This window comes from Camelina sativa, chromosome 13 (genome assembly GCF_030686135.1).
Source record: "Camelina sativa cultivar CO46 ecotype springtype chromosome 13, ASM3068613v1".
Lineage (NCBI taxonomy): Eukaryota > Viridiplantae > Streptophyta > Magnoliopsida > Brassicales > Brassicaceae > Camelina > Camelina sativa.
In genome coordinates, this window is record NC_141892.1 from 13,825,603 (window position 1) to 13,842,258 (window position 16,656).

A 16,656-nucleotide genomic window follows, 5' to 3' on the forward strand; every position below is an offset into this window, starting at 1 on the left:
ACTCTTACCAAGCCAATGTTTTCACGGCGAAAAAAAAAGACAAAAGATATAAAAGATTATCCTTTGTTCACTATTGAAAATATTCTTAATGCATATGGGGTATATTATATAAAAAACTCAATTATTAATATTATTACATAAAATTGTCATTATTGCTAAAGCAACTACCGTCTCATTACATGTCGGGATGTGTGGCACAGTTTATACAATATATGAAGTTAATATAGACTATTTGCGGGTCTACTTTTCATTAGGAAATGCAACAAAAAAATTCTCATGGAGCGAAGTATGCAAAGACTATCCCAAGTCTGTGTCTCCAAAGTAAGCTATCTAAATCTATGTTAGAATTATTTTACATCTAATATTTCAAAAATCAATCATAATAAATAAGTAACAGCTATCTATATATGTTTTAGGTTTTGGGTATATCTTAAAATCAAAGACGAAATTGGGGAAACCAAATGTATGGTGTTTGATAGTTTTGCTGTTGATATGGTTGGAAGAAAAGCTCCTAAACTTCTAAATGATAGATATGATTTGGTAATTTTTTTGATATAGTCTAATATTAACGTGTAAGCATTACTTAATTTTATTATTGAATCCTTAATTTTTAATAATTTAATTAATCTATAATAGGTCGAGGTTCCTGAATCTATGCCTCAAGAAATTAATGATTTAGATGGAAAAACATTTGAGTTTTTCCTTTCTTTCGAGCCAAAAAATATTCGTGGTAGCTGTGACACTTATAACGTTGAAGCAATTTGTACTCAAGGGCAAACCAAATCTCTCGAGATTGTGGACTGAGGCACATATGTTGATCCCTCTTCTATTTTATATGGTGAACAGGTGATATATATATATAAATATAATTATACTTTACGTTTTTAAAAAACGTTTAACTACACTGTTTCTATTATACAAATTACCATTACGTTTATGATAGAAAATATGATAGATAACCATAAACTTTTACATTTCTTTTCCCATTTAATATATATATATATATATATACATATTTTTAAATGATATTATTTTAAAAAACCTGTCTATATTGAAAACTAGGTATAATTCGGTGCGTTTCACGTTTTGTTATTTGTTGTTTTTTAACATATTTGTTTCTATAAATTAAATTAGTTGGTAATTGAATTCTCATTTATTTTTTTCTTTATCTTATTTGAGAATGAACATTTATTTTATTTATTTTTCTTTTGTGTTTTTATATTTTTGGAATTTTTTAAAAAATGATATTTAAGGTGTTTTTTTAACACATACAACAACAACAACCAACAAAAAACAAAAAAATAGATGTATAATATCTAAGATAAAAAAAAATGTATAATCCAGGAAATATTCGGTGAAGTCGGATTATGGTTTCGCAAGAGATATGGCTCTAGAGGTTGAGTGTGGTCCAACTTGTACTGACTTATGAATCTATGCTTGGAAACTATATGTTCCATCTAAAATTTTGCATTTTTTTGGCAAATAGCATCTGGTACTCTCCATTGACGAAACATTTAGCTCATCGTGGTGTTCAGTGTGATACCCGATGTAAACGTTGCGAGCCTGCATGTGAGACAATTAACCATGCTCTTTTTGAATGCCCACGCTCGGATCAAGTTTGGGAATTGTCTCCAGTTCAGGTTTCCCCAGAGGGTTTTCCTTACTTTTCAATGTTTTCAAATTTCGATTGTATCTATTGGAGATGGACGCCTCAATCTGGGGATCCACTTTCTCTACTTTAGTTACCTTGGATTTTATGGTTGATTTGGAAAGATAGAAACAAAAAAAAGTTTTTCAAGGCAAGCAGCTTGCGCTAGTTGAGGTCATTAATCAGGCTATTAGTGAGAAAATATTATGGGAGGAGGCACAGTCTCAGGTTGAGGTGTCTTCTGGTTTAAGTATACTATATTCTTTGGATCCTGTGGGGAGTCAGGGCAGGGTCCCTGCAATCAATTTGATGGCTCCTGGAAAGCCACAGATCCTAATTCCGGTTTGGTATGGTGGTGTTATGCTTGTGATACTGAGACTTTGTTGTTGGGAGCTAGATGCCTTAGACGAAGTCCTTCCCTGCTTCAATCGGAGTTGGAGGCCCTGAATTGGGCCATGGAGAGTATCCTTGCCGTCAACGGTTTTTGTGAGTAAATTGAGATGGATTGTGCAGAACTACTCGCGACGATTCAAGCCCCAAATGACTGGCCAGCGTCTAGATGATTTCCACCTTCTCTGAACGTCCTTTCCCTGTTTTTCCTGTAGAAGATTTCTCGCTCATCAAATCAACGGGCAGATTGCATTGCTTGGTCTTCCCGTTCTCTTCTCTATGATACTTCTTTTGTAAACTCCTTTCCTCCGGTTTGGGCTACCATTCTTGGAGTTACTTTCGAATTTATTGTTTAGTTGACAAAAAAGTGAAAGAGAATGAGAGAATGAGAAAATGAGTATTTATATGGAGGAAAGTTATGAGAGTTACAGTTTAGAAACGAAAAAGTATGAGAGTTAATTATAATGTATTGTGTATTGAATAAAATTGAGTAAAAAATATAGTTAATGAAAATTTATTTTATTTCAATTTTAATATTAATGTGCGAGTTAAATGTATATTATTAAATGTGCTTAAATGATTTTTTTATTTATTTTAGTTTTATATTAAAGTGTCCGTTAAATTTAAATGATTCAAAGTGTTTTACTAGTGGTTTAGTTGGAAATAATATTATCAATTTTATATTCAAGTGTGAGTAAAATTTGTTTGATTGAATGTGTTTTATGTAGGGTTTAATTGGGATATTTTGTTCAGTTCATATTAAATTGTGAGTTAAATGTATATCTAAAATCTGTATTATTTATGGTTTAATTGATTTTTTTGTTAGTTTTATATTAAAGTTTGATGGGCCCACGTCCTTTCACTAGGCCCGTGAGCCCATCCATATCCGACGGCCGGTTCGCTACGTCCGGGAGGTTTCAAAGACTTGTTACTGTCCCTACAAACCACAACATGATCTTTTCCTGTGTTTTGTCCTCACTCACATGGTTCCGACAATCACTTGCCGGAAGGTGACCCATCCTAAGACTACTCCAGAATAAGCACGCTAACTGTGGAGTTCTCTCAGGACCTTGGACCGAAAAGATAATTGCACTTTTGGTGACATATGTGGCTAAATCAATTCTTTTAAACCTCTCCGCAAGTCTCTGAAACGGGGTGTCACAATTCACCCCCACTAACAGATTGCAACGTCCTCGTTGCGCACCAAAACCGTCACCCCCAAGGGTGTTAGCCCACTCGATTCCATACTCGTCTGGGTTTGGCTATGATACCACTTGTAACGCCCCGAACGCCACCTCTAAGTGGGCCCCATGTCCAATCTCAGTCCATGGGCCCACCTTCCTTAATGGGCCTCACGTTCTCTCACTAGGCTCGTGAGCCCATCAATGTCTGACGACCGATTTGCTATGTCCGGGAGGTTTTAAAGACTTGCTACCTTCCCTACAAATCACTACATGATCTTTCCTTGTGTTTTGTCCTCACTCACACAGTTCCAACAGTCACTTCCCGGAAGATCACCCATCCTAAGACTACTCCAGCATAAGCACGCTTAACTCTGGAGTTCTCTAAGGACCCTTGACTGAAAAGATAAGTGCACTTTTGGTGACATAGGTGGCAAAATCAATTCTTTTAAACCTCTCTGCAAGTCTCAGAAACCGGGGTGTCAAATGCTCGCCCACACTCTCTATATAAAGCACTCCTCTTTCTCACTTGGAGAGGAGAAAGAGTTAGAGTGACGCCTAAAGGCTGTTGGCGAGAGAGAGAGAGAGAGAGAGAGAGAGAGAGAGAGAGAGAGTGGAGAAATATAGAGTTTTCCTTCTAAGTGTGAGAAGTGAGTTGTTGTTTGCTAAGTCCGCAAGAGGAAGCATTAAAGCAAGCAAGAAATCGAGTTAGAGAAGCTGAAGCTCTGCGAAAATCTCTGAGTTCAGGGAGCATATCTTCGATCTAGTTTGGTGTTGGGAGACCCAAACTAGAGTCGACTTGCATGTGCATATAGTTGCATTCTTCTTGATTTCTTGTTATTTTTCTTGAAGTTTTGCATTTTGGTTGGTGAAATCCATGGTAGATCATAAACGTTGATGTCGATCCATTTCTTTGATCTATTGCATGTGAGGTCTCACATTTTTTCTTGTTGTTTATGTGATATTTAGATCCATAAACTTAAGAAAATGCTTGAGAATGGTTCCATGGCGAATCACAAACGTGGATGGAGATCCGTTTGTTTGATCCATTGCTTGTGAGGTGAACTCCATGGTGGATCGCAAACATGGATGGAGATCCATTTGTTTGATACATTGCATGTGAGGTGAATTCCATGGTGGATCACAAACGTTGATAGAGATCTTTTTGTTTGATCCATTGCATGTGAGAGGAATTCCATGGTAAATCATAAACGTGGATGTCGATCCGTTTACTTGATTTATTGCATGTGAGGTTTTGTTTATTGTTAAAGGTTTATGTGTTCATTAAGACCATAAACTTAAAACTTAATTGTGAATGGTCTTAGTGCGTGGCGTTCATGACGAGAAGGTCTGAGCAGCCATAAGCGCACTAAGAATGGAGATGTGTCCGACCTTCCCTGTGAAGTCGTTTCAACATGCAGCTTGTCATAGTCTTGCATGTTGTTCTGATGAGCTTGGTCTTGGCTCGCTACCTTGGCCGATACTATATACACGAAGGTGTATTTGAGGTTTTCCTCTGGTTGCATGCCTTTGTGGTTGCAATGCAGAGATAGAAAGGGGAAAGGATGGAAGGCGGTATATCTGGGCCCTAGTAAAACTTGTGTAAAAACTTCTTTTTATTCAAGTTTTGCATGTTGCATTGATTGCTTGCTTGTGATTGTTTGCTTTGCTTACTTTCTTCCGCATGCTTTCTCTGATTGTTTGATTGATTGTTGTGTGATGATTGATTCCTTGTGTTTTGGGGTGTGATTGGGAATCTAATCTTCTGTAGGAACCCCTGAGACTCACTAAGTAATCTTAGATTACTTATGATAGAATTTTATCCTACAGGTAACCACTAGAGGGAAGTTAGAGGATGTGTTGCACGATAGGAGCCCGAATTAGTTTTATTTTGTGTCTTTGTGTAAAAGAAAAAGTATGTATCTTTTCATTAAAACAATTATGTGAAATCTTTTTGGCATTAGGCATGGCCACAAACGCTATAAGTTTTTTTGTTATGTGAAATAATAGTTTATTTAATATAAATTCGGTTTTATATTCGTGTGCGAGTTATGGCTGAAGTGACCTAGTCCAGGTTGGCTCAACACTTAGACGTCACGATGGTTGCAAAGCCTAAGTGATGTCTAAGTGGTGGAAATATCATCGATGGACTGCCTAAAGGTCTAAATGAGTTTTAGAACCTCGGCCGAAACATTGGTGACTATTTCCAAAGTAGCGTCCGGGGCTATTCTGAGTAGGGTTGGCTACGTCCAGGGGCTATTCTGGGTAGGGTTTGCTATGTCCAGGAGATTTTAAAGACTTGTTACCGTCCCTATAAATCACCACATGATCTTTCCCTGTGTTTTGTCCTCACTCGCACAGTTCTGACAAGAACTTCCCGGAAGGTCACCCATCCTAGGACTACTCAAGCTCAAACACGCTTATCACTGGAGTTCTCTCAGGACCTGATGTTCACATATTTTACCCTGTTTTCCCTTAATATATTCACATCTTTTGCATCATTTGCTATCCTTTTTGACCATTATTGCATAGTTTTAGGATTGTTCTTGCATTAGAGTGTAGTTGCACTGCATTTGCATCTTTTCTTGCATAAACAGGTGATTTTGGAGCCTAAGGAGCATTGAAGCAATGCTGAGGAGAAGTGAAGCAATCATGAGGAGAAAGCAAAGGAGTTAATGCTGGAGAATCAAGGTCCGGAGTCCCACTCGACTGCCCACTCGACCAGACACTCGACCGTGTGCTGAGAGTGACTCGACCGAGTGGAAGGAGCACAAGAAAACCCAACTCGACCGGTCACTCGACCGACACTCGACCGAGCACCGGGTCGAGTTGGCCGAGCCGCCTGGCTATTTTATCTTTTAGCATTTTTAGGGCTTCCTCTACTTTTTCTATTTAAAGGCCTTGTACCCTCCAGCCACCAGGAGTCCAGCTTTTTAGAGAGTCAAAAACCTAGTTTTTATCCTTTTGGGGAATTATTCCTTTTGCACTTTTATATTTTAGATCTTGTACCTCCTTGAAGGAGAAAAACAAAGAATTCTTGGATTTTGTTGGTTCCATAACTTTCAAGATATTAAGAATTCGTGTTTGATTCCTTCTTCAATATTGTAGATCTTTGCTTTATCTATCTAATCATGCAAGTTTCATCATTTTCTGGGTTTATGACTTTGATGTTCATCATGTGTTCTTGTGAGTAGTTGCTTAGGATCTTGAGGATGGGTTAGGCTGGGTTGTGTTTGAGGTTTGTTTGATTTGGTCAAGCTTGATTGTTGTAGATCTCTTCTAGGCTAGATGTTCTTAATGCTGGTCCTATAACTTAGAGGGTAGGATCTGATTTCAAGCATCTTAGCATCACACCAATGTCTAAGGAGCATAGATAAGGCTAGATCTAGAGTTTACCATTAGGCTTGCTAAGAGATTAGAAGTCTTGTTTGGTATTTGACATATTGCTTAATGCCTACTTGTGTAGATTCTTTACTTTGTGAGAACAAGTCTAGAGATGCATGAGTTTGATTGTTTCTTGCCATGAGAGTGGATTAAACATGTCTTAGAAATATATGTCTAGAGATTAGCTCAAGTTGTTTGAGATTTGTTGACCAAGTTAGATGACCTCAATCATAGTACAACCCATGAATCCCTCCTCAAGACCTTCCTTGTTTATTGATTTCCTAGTTTAAATCCTGTTGTTTGATCGTTGTTTGATTTGCTTTTGTATTGCTCTGTTTTTCTTGCATTGCTCTGTTTTCTGGATTTGTCCAGCTTGACCCTGCACTCGATCTACACTCGATAGAGTGCTTGCTCGAGTTCATCCCCAGAACTTTTGGTTATGCTTTGTAGTTGTCCTGTCTTATCTCTTGTCTCATTCTAGTTGCATTTTTGTTGCATTTACTTAGTGTCCTGTTCATTACTTGCCTTGCATTAGTTCATTACCATAGTTTCTATTTCTGTTCTAACTTCATAACCGTTATAACCATTCTGTTTCATTTACATTTAGCACCTAGTTCTAGTAGCTTTTACATTCTGCATTTTACATTTCATCATAGGATTGTTAGTGACAAACATCCTTAATATTTGGCTTGACTTAGACATATATGCACATCCTGATTGCTTGCAAACACTCAGATTGGATTGACACCTCTTATACTACAACTGCATAAGGGGAATTGAAACACCTTGCTTTCACCATTGTTCATCATCATATCATTCATTCACATTCCATCACACACACAAAAGAAAGATACTAGTTTCAATTTGGCGCCGTTGCCCATTTGAGTGTTTATTTGTGACAATTAGGGTCTATATTAGTCTAAGATTAAGTTCCTTTATCCCCTTGTTCGCTACTGATCTCGATTCTTCTACTGCTTGTTTGTGATTGAGTTTCAAGTACCAACTCGACCTCCAACTCGACCTCCACTCGACCGAGTGTGTGCTCGAGTTCGTGATTGAGTCAGAAGCCGGATACAAATAGACCTCACCTCCCAGTCGAATCGACCATCCACTCGAGCCTGCGCTCGACCGAGTGCCTGTCCGAGTCTGTACTCGAGTCTGTTGATGCAAACAAGATCCAAGGGTCATCACAATCTTCAGAGACTCCTTGATCACATCAACCGACCACCAAGAGACCTGAGACAGCAGAGAACAAGAATCAATCAGGAACAAGAACAACAAGTGCTAATGGAGCAACAAGATCAACAACCTCCAAGGGCAAGGAACATTGGTGCTGGGGATGCACCTAACACACACAACCAAAGAGCTGGTATTGTGCCTCCTGCAGTTGCCAATAATAATTATGAAATCAAGAGTGGATTGATCTCCATGATACAAGCCAACAAATTTCATGGGTTGCCAATGGAGGATCCTCTAGATCACCTTGATGAGTTTGACAGGATATGTGGACTCACAAAAATCAATGGAGTGAGTGAAGATGGCTTCAAGTGAAGGCTATTCCCATTTTCCCTTGGAGACAAAGCTCATCTCTGGGAGAAGACTCTTCCTACTGGAGCAATAACCACATGGGATGCATGCAAGAAAGCTTTTCTGGCCAAGTTCTTCTCCAATGCAAGGACTGTTAGGTTGAGGAATGAAATCTCAGGTTTTGCACAGAGAAATAATGAAAGTTTTTGTGAGGCATGGGAGAGATTTAAAGGATTCCAAACTCAGTGTCCCCACCATGGATTCAGCAATGAGTCTTTGCTCAGCACTTTGTACAGAGGAGTGTTTCCCAAAATAAGAATGCTTCTTGATACAACTTCAAATGGAAACTTCCTCAACAAGAATGTGGAAGAAGGATGGGAATTGGTTGAGAACCTTGCTTAGTCTGATGGAAATTATAATGAGGACTATGACAGAACAATAAGGTCCACATCTACTGATCAAGAGGACAAGTACAAGAAGGATTTGAAGATGATCAATGAGAAGCTTGACAAGATCCTACTAAGCCAATCACAGACAATCCACTTCATTAGTGAAGAAGAAGCTTCAGTCCAAGAAGGAGATAGGGAGTTTGCTGAGTTGTGCTACATGCAAAACCAGGAAGGATTCAAAGGTTACAACCAAGGAGGATTCAAGAATAACAATCTCTTTTATAGGAGTAACAATGTGGCTAACCCACAAGATCAATTCTACCCCCCTCAACAGCCTCAACAACCTCAACAGCAACAAAACTATATACCCAAGCAGCAACAACAGGTGTTCCAGCCCCAATTGTGTCCCCCACCAGGGTTTCAGACTAACCAAGGCCAGGAACAAGACCTAAGAGCAATGCTACAACAGCTGTTGATTGGGCAAACCAATGGGAAGATTGAGGCAGCAAACAGAATTGCTGAGCTGAACAAGAGGATAGAAGATATTTACAGTGAACTTCATGCCAAGTTTGACACACTGACTTCCAGGATTATGACTATGGAAAATCAACAAGCTTTTGCCCCAAAGCATGACCATCACAAGGGCAAAGCTATTGTGCAAACTACTGAATTTGCCAATGCTATCAATCTTCGCAGTGGAAGAGTCTTACCAGCACGACTAGGAGCACATCCCAACACTAAGGACAGTGGAATTCAGGAAGGGGAGGGTTTCTAACAAGAAGAGACTCAGAATGAAAACACCGTTGAATTCGACGCACCACTCGACCACTCACTCGACCGAGTAGGTGTTCGAGTACCCGATCGAGCAGCTACTCAGGAGAAAATCAATCCAGTTACCTCCAAAGAAAAAGAAGTCCGGTTCATTCCTCCTCCTTACAAGCCTCCACTACCTTTCCCAGGAAGATTTAAGAAACAGATGGTTGAAAAATACAAGGCATTGTTTGACAAATAAGTTAGAAAGATTGAGCTTAGGATGCCTCTAATAGATGCCTTTGTGATGATCCCTCCTTACCAAAAATTCTTGAAAGATGCTGTGATGGAAAGGATCAAAGAAGTTCAAGGGATGGTGATTCTCAGCCATGAGTGTAGTGCCATAATCCAAAAGCAAGTGAACCCTCAAAAGCTAAGAGATCCTGGTTCCTTTACTCTACCTTGCTCTATAGGGCCCTTAACCTTCAATAGATGCCTTTGTGATTTGGGAGCCTCAGTAAGCCTAATGCCTCTATCAGTTGCTAAGCGCCTAGGGTTTACAAGGTATAAGCCATGCAACATCTCCCTGATCTTAGCTGATAGATCAATAAGATTACCACATGGTGTTTTGGAAGATCTACCAGTTAGAGTTGGAGCAGTGGAAGTCCCAACAGACTTTGTAGTCTTGGAAATGGATGAAGAACCAAAAGATCCTTTGATCTTGGGGAGACCTTTCCTGGCTACAGCAGGAGCAATAATTGATGTGAGACAAGGGAAGATTGATCTCAACTTGGGAGAGGACCTCAGAATGACATTTGACATTGTAGAGGCTATGAAGAAACCAACAATTGGAGGACAAGTCTTTTGGGTTGAAGAGTTGGACAAATTATCAGGAGAATTGATGGAAGAGCTAGCAGAACAAGATCACCTTAGAACTGTTTTGACCAAAAATGGAGAGGAAGGGTTCATCCATAAAGAAACCAAGGCCTATGAAGATATATTGACTCCTGTAGAGAATCACACCATCCAGAGGTTTTTGAGGGGTTACCAGCATTAAGAGAGGAAGTCTGGTCAGTTCAAACAGCAAATACAGATAGCTCGACCACCTACTCGACCGAGCACCAACACTACTCGACCGAGTGCACTGCCGAGTCCTCCACAGACGACTGGTCTGAACTGAAAGCACCAAAAGTAGAGCTAAAACCTCTCCCATCTGGGCTAAGGTACGTTTTTTTAGGTGAGAACTCTACTTATCCTGTGATAGTAAATGCTAACTTGGGTAGGAAAGAGCTTGATTTGCTAGTTGTTGAGCTAATGAAGTTTAGAAAAGCTATTGGTTATACTTTGGATGACATTAAAGGAATTTCACCTAGTCTCTGCATGCATAGAATCCACCTTGAAAATGAATCCTACTCTAGTATTGAACCTCAAAGAAGGCTTAACCCCAACCTAAAGGAAGTAGTAAAAAAAGAGATTCTAAAATTGCTTGGAGCTGGTGTGATCTATCCTATTTCTGATAGTACTTGGGTCTCACCAGTCCACTGTGTCCCTAAAAAAGGGGGAATCACTGTAATAAAGAATGATCGTGATGAGTTAATTCCCACTAGAACCATAACATGATATAGAATGTGCATTGATTATATGAAGCTTAATTCTGCTACTAGGAAAGATCATTTTCCTCTTCCATTTATTGATCAAATGTTGGAAAGATTAGCCAATCATACCCATTACTGTTTCTTGGATGGATATTCTGGATTTTTCCAAATTCCTATTCATCCCAATGATCAAGAGAAGACAACATTCACATGTCCATATGGTACCTTTGCATATAGGAGGATTCCATTTGGATTATGTAATGCTCCAGCTAACTTTCAAAGGTGCATGATGTCAATCTTCTCTGATCTTATTGAGGATGTGGTTAAAGTTTTTATGGATGACTTCTCTGTCTATGGAGATTCCTTTTCTTCTTGTCTTACTAATCTATGCAGGGTTTTAAAGAGATGTGAGGAGACAAATCTAGTCTTGAATTAGGAAAAGTGTCACTTCATGGTTGAAGAAGGGATAGTTCTTGGTCATAAGATTTCAGAGAAGGGTATTGAAGTTGACAAAGCAAAAATTGAAGTCATGGTTCAACTTCAACCACCAAAAACAGTCAAGGACATAAGAAGCTTTCTTGGTCATGCTGGATTTTATAGAAGGTTCATCAAGGACTTCTCAAAGATAGCTAGGCTATTGACAAGGTTGCTTTGCAAGGAGACTGAGTTCAACTTTGATGAAGATTGCTTGAAGGCTTTCAAGGAGATCAAGGCTGCTTTGATATCAGCTCCAATAGTCCAAGCTCCAAACTGGGATCTTCCATTTGAGATTATGTGTGACGCTTCAGACTTTGCAGTAGGAATAGTTCTGGGACAGAAGAAAGATAAGAAGCTGCATGTTATTCACTATGCAAGTAGGACCTTGGATGAAAATCAAGGAAGATATTCAACAACAGAGAAAGAGCTTCTAGCAGTGGTCTTTGCCTTTGAAAAATTCAGAAGTTACTTAGTAGGGTCCAAGGTAATTGTGTACACTGATCATGCTGCTTTGAGGCACATCTACTCAAAGAAGGACACAAAACCAAGGTTGTTGAGATGGATTTTGCTTCTCCAAGAGTTTGACATGGAAATAGTTGATAAGAAAGGGATAAAGAATGGAGTAGCTGATCATTTGTCCAGAATGAGGATAGATGAAACAGATTATTTTGTTGGTTGTGGTGATGATGTATGGAATGATGACTTATGAATGAATGGATGGCAGGGTGTTTCAATTCCCCTTATGCAGTTGTAGTATAAGAGGTGTCAATCCAATCTCAGTGTTTGTGAACAATCAAGATGTGCATATGAGTCTAAGTCAAGCCAGATGTAAAGGTTGTTTGTCACTAACAATCCTATGATGAAATGGAAAGTGCAGAAAGTAAAACTACAAGAACTAGGAGCTAAATGCAAATGGAACAGAGTGATTATGACAAACAGAAATATAAACTATGGAAATGCAAGTATTGAACTAATGCAAGGTAAGTAATGAACAGGATACTAAATGAATGCAACAGAAATGCAACTAGGGTGAAACAGGACAAACACAAATCATAAACACAAGTTCTGGGTTGGAACTCGAGCAAGCACTCGATCGAGTGCTGATCGAGTGCAGGGTCGAGCTGGACAAATACGCAAAACAGAGCAACACAAGAAAAACAGAGCAATACCAAAACGAATCAAACAACAATCAAACAACAAGATTTAAGCTAAGAAATCAATAAACTAGAAAGGTCTTGAGGAGGGATTCATGGGCTGGACTATGATTGAGGTCATCTAACTTGGTCAACAAATCTCAAACAACTTGAGCTAATCTCTAGACATATATTTCTAAGTCATGTTTAATCCACTCTCATGGCAAGAAACAATCAAACTCATGCATCTCTAGACTTGTTCTCACAAAGTAAAGAATCTACACAAGCAGGCATTAAGCAATATGTCAAAAATCAAACAAGACTTCTAATCTCTTAGCAAGCCTAATGATAGTCTCCAGATCTAGCCTTATCTATGCTCCTTAAACATTGGTGTGATGCTAAGAGGCTTGAAATCAGATCCTACCCTCTCAGATATAGGATCAGCATTAAGAACATCTAGCCTAGAAGAGATCTACAACAATCAAGCTTGACCAAATCAAACAAACCTCAAACACAACCCAACCTAACCCATCCTCAAGATCCTAAGCAACTACTCACAAGCATACATGATGAACAATAAAGTCATAAACCCAGAAAATACTGAAACTTGAATCATTAGAAAGATAAATCAAAGATCTACAATATTGAAGAAAGAACCAAACTCAAATTTTCAATATTAAGAAAGTTATGAAATCAAAAATATTGAAGAATTTAGTATTTTTTTCCTTTTAAAAGAAGTAAAAGATCTAAGAAAATAAAAGTGCAAAAGGAATAATTCTAAAAAAGGTAAAAACTAAGTTTTTGACTCTCTAAAAAGCTGGACTCTCTTGGTGGCTGTAGGTACAAGCCCTTATATAAAAAAAGTAGTGGAAGCCCTAAAAACGCTAAAAGACAAAATAGTCAGGCGGCTCGACCAACTCGACCTGGTGCTCGGTCGAGTGACTGGTCGAGTTGGCTCCTCTTGTGCTCCTCCCACTCGGTCGAGTCCCTCTCAGCACACGGTCGAGTGTCTGGTCGAGTGGGCAGTCGAGTTGGACTCCGGACCTTGGTTCTTCAGCCTTAGCTCTCTTGCTTTCTCCTCATGATTGCTTCACTTCTCCTCAGCATTGTTTCCATGCTCCTTAAGCTCCAAAATCACCTGTTTATGCATGAAAAGATGCAAATGCACTGCAACTAAACTCTAATGCAAGAACAGTCCTAAAGCTATGCAATAATGGTCAAAATGGATAGCAAAAGATGCAAAAAATGTGAATATATTAAGGGAAAACAAGGTAAAATATATGAACATCAACACCCCCAAACTTAGTCTTTGCTTGCCCTCAAGCAAATAATCAAGACATAAGTAGGTAGGTGAGGGTTGAAAGTGGGATCTCAGCTCCTATAGTTTGCAAATAGACCATCTAGAATCAATGTCCAAGTTACTAGTACTATGATGCAAGTTGAATGAGCTGTACTTAAAGATTTTAGACAAGCATATCACATCCTTTACTGATTTGAGCCTTAGATGTCCACATGCATTCAAATCAACCATTTCCTTTAACATTCATTAATCAAGAACATGAATCAATTATATGCAATGCTTAAACTCATTTGGCTTGGTAGTAAAAGGTTTAGAGACAATGATGGTCTCTCTTTAGAGTGGGGCTTATCAATATCAAGGTTCTCTCATAAAAATGGATTGAGCTTTAGAAGAATGCTAAAGGTAAGAACACTTAGACACATACAAGAACAAAACATTTTCTACCCAAAGGCACCCAAAGTGTTTATCCTATCAATCTAAACCCAATTGATCCTAGTGCTACCCTTTAACTTCTTCTCTTCTCTTTCACCCTTTTCTCTTTTGATTTTAAAGTCTTAGGAGAGGTTTCTTATTTGATCTTTCTAGTGGAATGAGAGATTCTTACTTATTTGCTATGGTTTTCTTTTCTTCTTATTCTTAAGATATAAAAGCATTTTGCTAAACTCTTCTTTTTCTTTCTTTATTTTCTTTGACTGAAACCATTTTTAAACAATATCATACTTCCCATTCTTTCACTAGACTTTGATTTTACTTAAAAACATTCCCCTCCTAAAGACTCTAACCTTTTCTTTCTCTTTTCCTCTTTTCTTTTCTTTCTTTTTCAAACAACCAAATCCCAAACCCAACAATGAAATCACCTAGTCCTATCTAGTTTGGAAAATGAAAACTAGAACTACACAAGACATTATTCTTGTCATTTCAAACCTAACACTTTCTACCAAGCTCAATCCCAAAAAGGCCTCACACACTCAAGAATAAACATGGCTTGAAAGAAGGGTTGGTTAAGGGTATTGGAAACTGATTTTAATGATTCAATCAGCTACTTGGATCAACAAGAGTGGTAAAAAGGAGAAAGATGATCCAAATATGTATATGGTATCCATGAGTTTAAAGCAATGCACACATTGATATTTAACAGTCAATATTAAGTTCTTCTAAGTAGGAAATGGTGTCAAATCACAACATGCTTCAATTTAGACCAAATGCAATGCAGGAATTCAAGGCTTGGTTCAATCTTATGCTTCTAACCACTCAACTAGCATCAAAGTACTATTAACTTGGGCATTGACCCTAGTCTAGTGAATCAAGCAAACTAACAAGGCAAAGCTCATCATAGATCCCTAATGCAAATAATATACAATCCTACATGAAACATGCTAAACAAAATGCTATTATGCAATGCAAGCTACATGAACACTCTTTTTTTATAAAGATTTTTGCAAAAAATTTCAAATTTTTAGGGTTTTTCTATGCCTTAGATGCTATGCAAGTACTAACATGATGATGCTAAAAATTTGAAATAAGAAAACAAAACACAACATCAAATGCTATCTCAAACCCTCCCCCAAACTTAAATCACACAGTCCTCTGTGTGAAAGAAATTTGTAAGAGGATTTAAGATAAGAAAACAAAACACAATGTCAAATTCTATGATATTTACAAGTGAAGGTGATAGTTGTACCTCAAGGATTGGAGAAGAAGCTGTCAACATCCTCATTCATGCTGTCAAATGTGTAGTTGGGGTCTGGTTGGTGACTTGAAGAAGGTGATTGGGGCAGCTCGACGATGCCAACCGACTGGGACTCGGTCGAGTACGTGCTCGAGTGGGAGGGTCGAGCTGGACTGCGAATCTCCTTTTCTTCTTCTAATTAAACTCCCTTGCTTCCCTGACCATGAAAACACCAAAACAAATATCAAAGTGGTTATTGCCAGCCCTACTAATGATCACAAAGTGGTTCTTAAACTTTTTAAGACCATAATCTTCCCAAGGTATGGAATTCCAAGGGCTGTGATTAGTGATGGAGGAACACACTTCATCAACAAGATCTTTGAAGGAATGCTAAGGAAGTATGGAGTTAAACACAAGGTGTCTACAGCCTACCACCCTCAAACAAGTGGGCAAGTTGAAGTGTCAAACAAACAAATCAAGGCCATTCTATTAAGAATAGTAGGAGCAACAAGAAAGGATTGGTCTAGTAAACTTGATGAAACACTTTGGGCCTATAGAACAGCTTTCAAGACACCTATAGGAAGAACCCCATTCCAACTAGTCTATGGCAAGTCTTGCCATCTCCCAGTTGAAGTTGAGTACAAAGCCCTATGGGCAATCAAACTTTTGAACTTGGATCTAGAGACAGCACAAGCTAAGAGAAGGCTTGAATTGCATGAGCTTGAGGAAATCATATAGGAAGCTTATGAAAACTCCAAAATCTACAAGGAAAGAACTAAAGCCTTCCATGATAAGAAGATTCTCATCAAAGACCTACAGGCTGGAGACCAAGCTTTGCTTTACAATTCAAGACTCAAGTTATTCCCTGGGAAGTTGAAAAGTAGATGGGGAGGCCCTTTTGAGATAAAGGAGATCCTACCATTTGGAGCTGTCACACTTCTCAACAAGGATGGTAGTGAGTTCACAGTCAATGGTCAAAGAGTTAAGAAGTATTTGGGAGAAAAGGAAACACCTGAGAAGTGCACAATGCTTCTCTAGGATGCTCCTCAAGCCTCAAAAGGCATCAAAAGTCAAGCTTAGTGACATTAAACAAGCTCACTAGGGAGGAAGTCCCTAAGGTATCCCTGTACATAATGATTAGGATTTTGTTATTTTGATATTTGTTTTGGTGTTTTCATGGTCAGGGAAGCAAGGGAGTTTAATTAGAAGAAGA

The 16,656-nt window shown here is 38.6% G+C and overlaps 1 non-coding gene across 1 annotated transcript; it reads right to left on the bottom strand.

Annotated features, from left to right (window-relative positions):
• Positions 1-8,286: 8,286 nt before the first annotated feature.
• Positions 8,287-8,393, bottom strand: LOC147929525 (small nucleolar RNA R71). Its single transcript, XR_015579024.1, has one exon. It is a non-coding gene; the product is annotated as a small nucleolar RNA R71 (small nucleolar RNA).
• Positions 8,394-16,656: the final 8,263 nt, after the last annotated feature.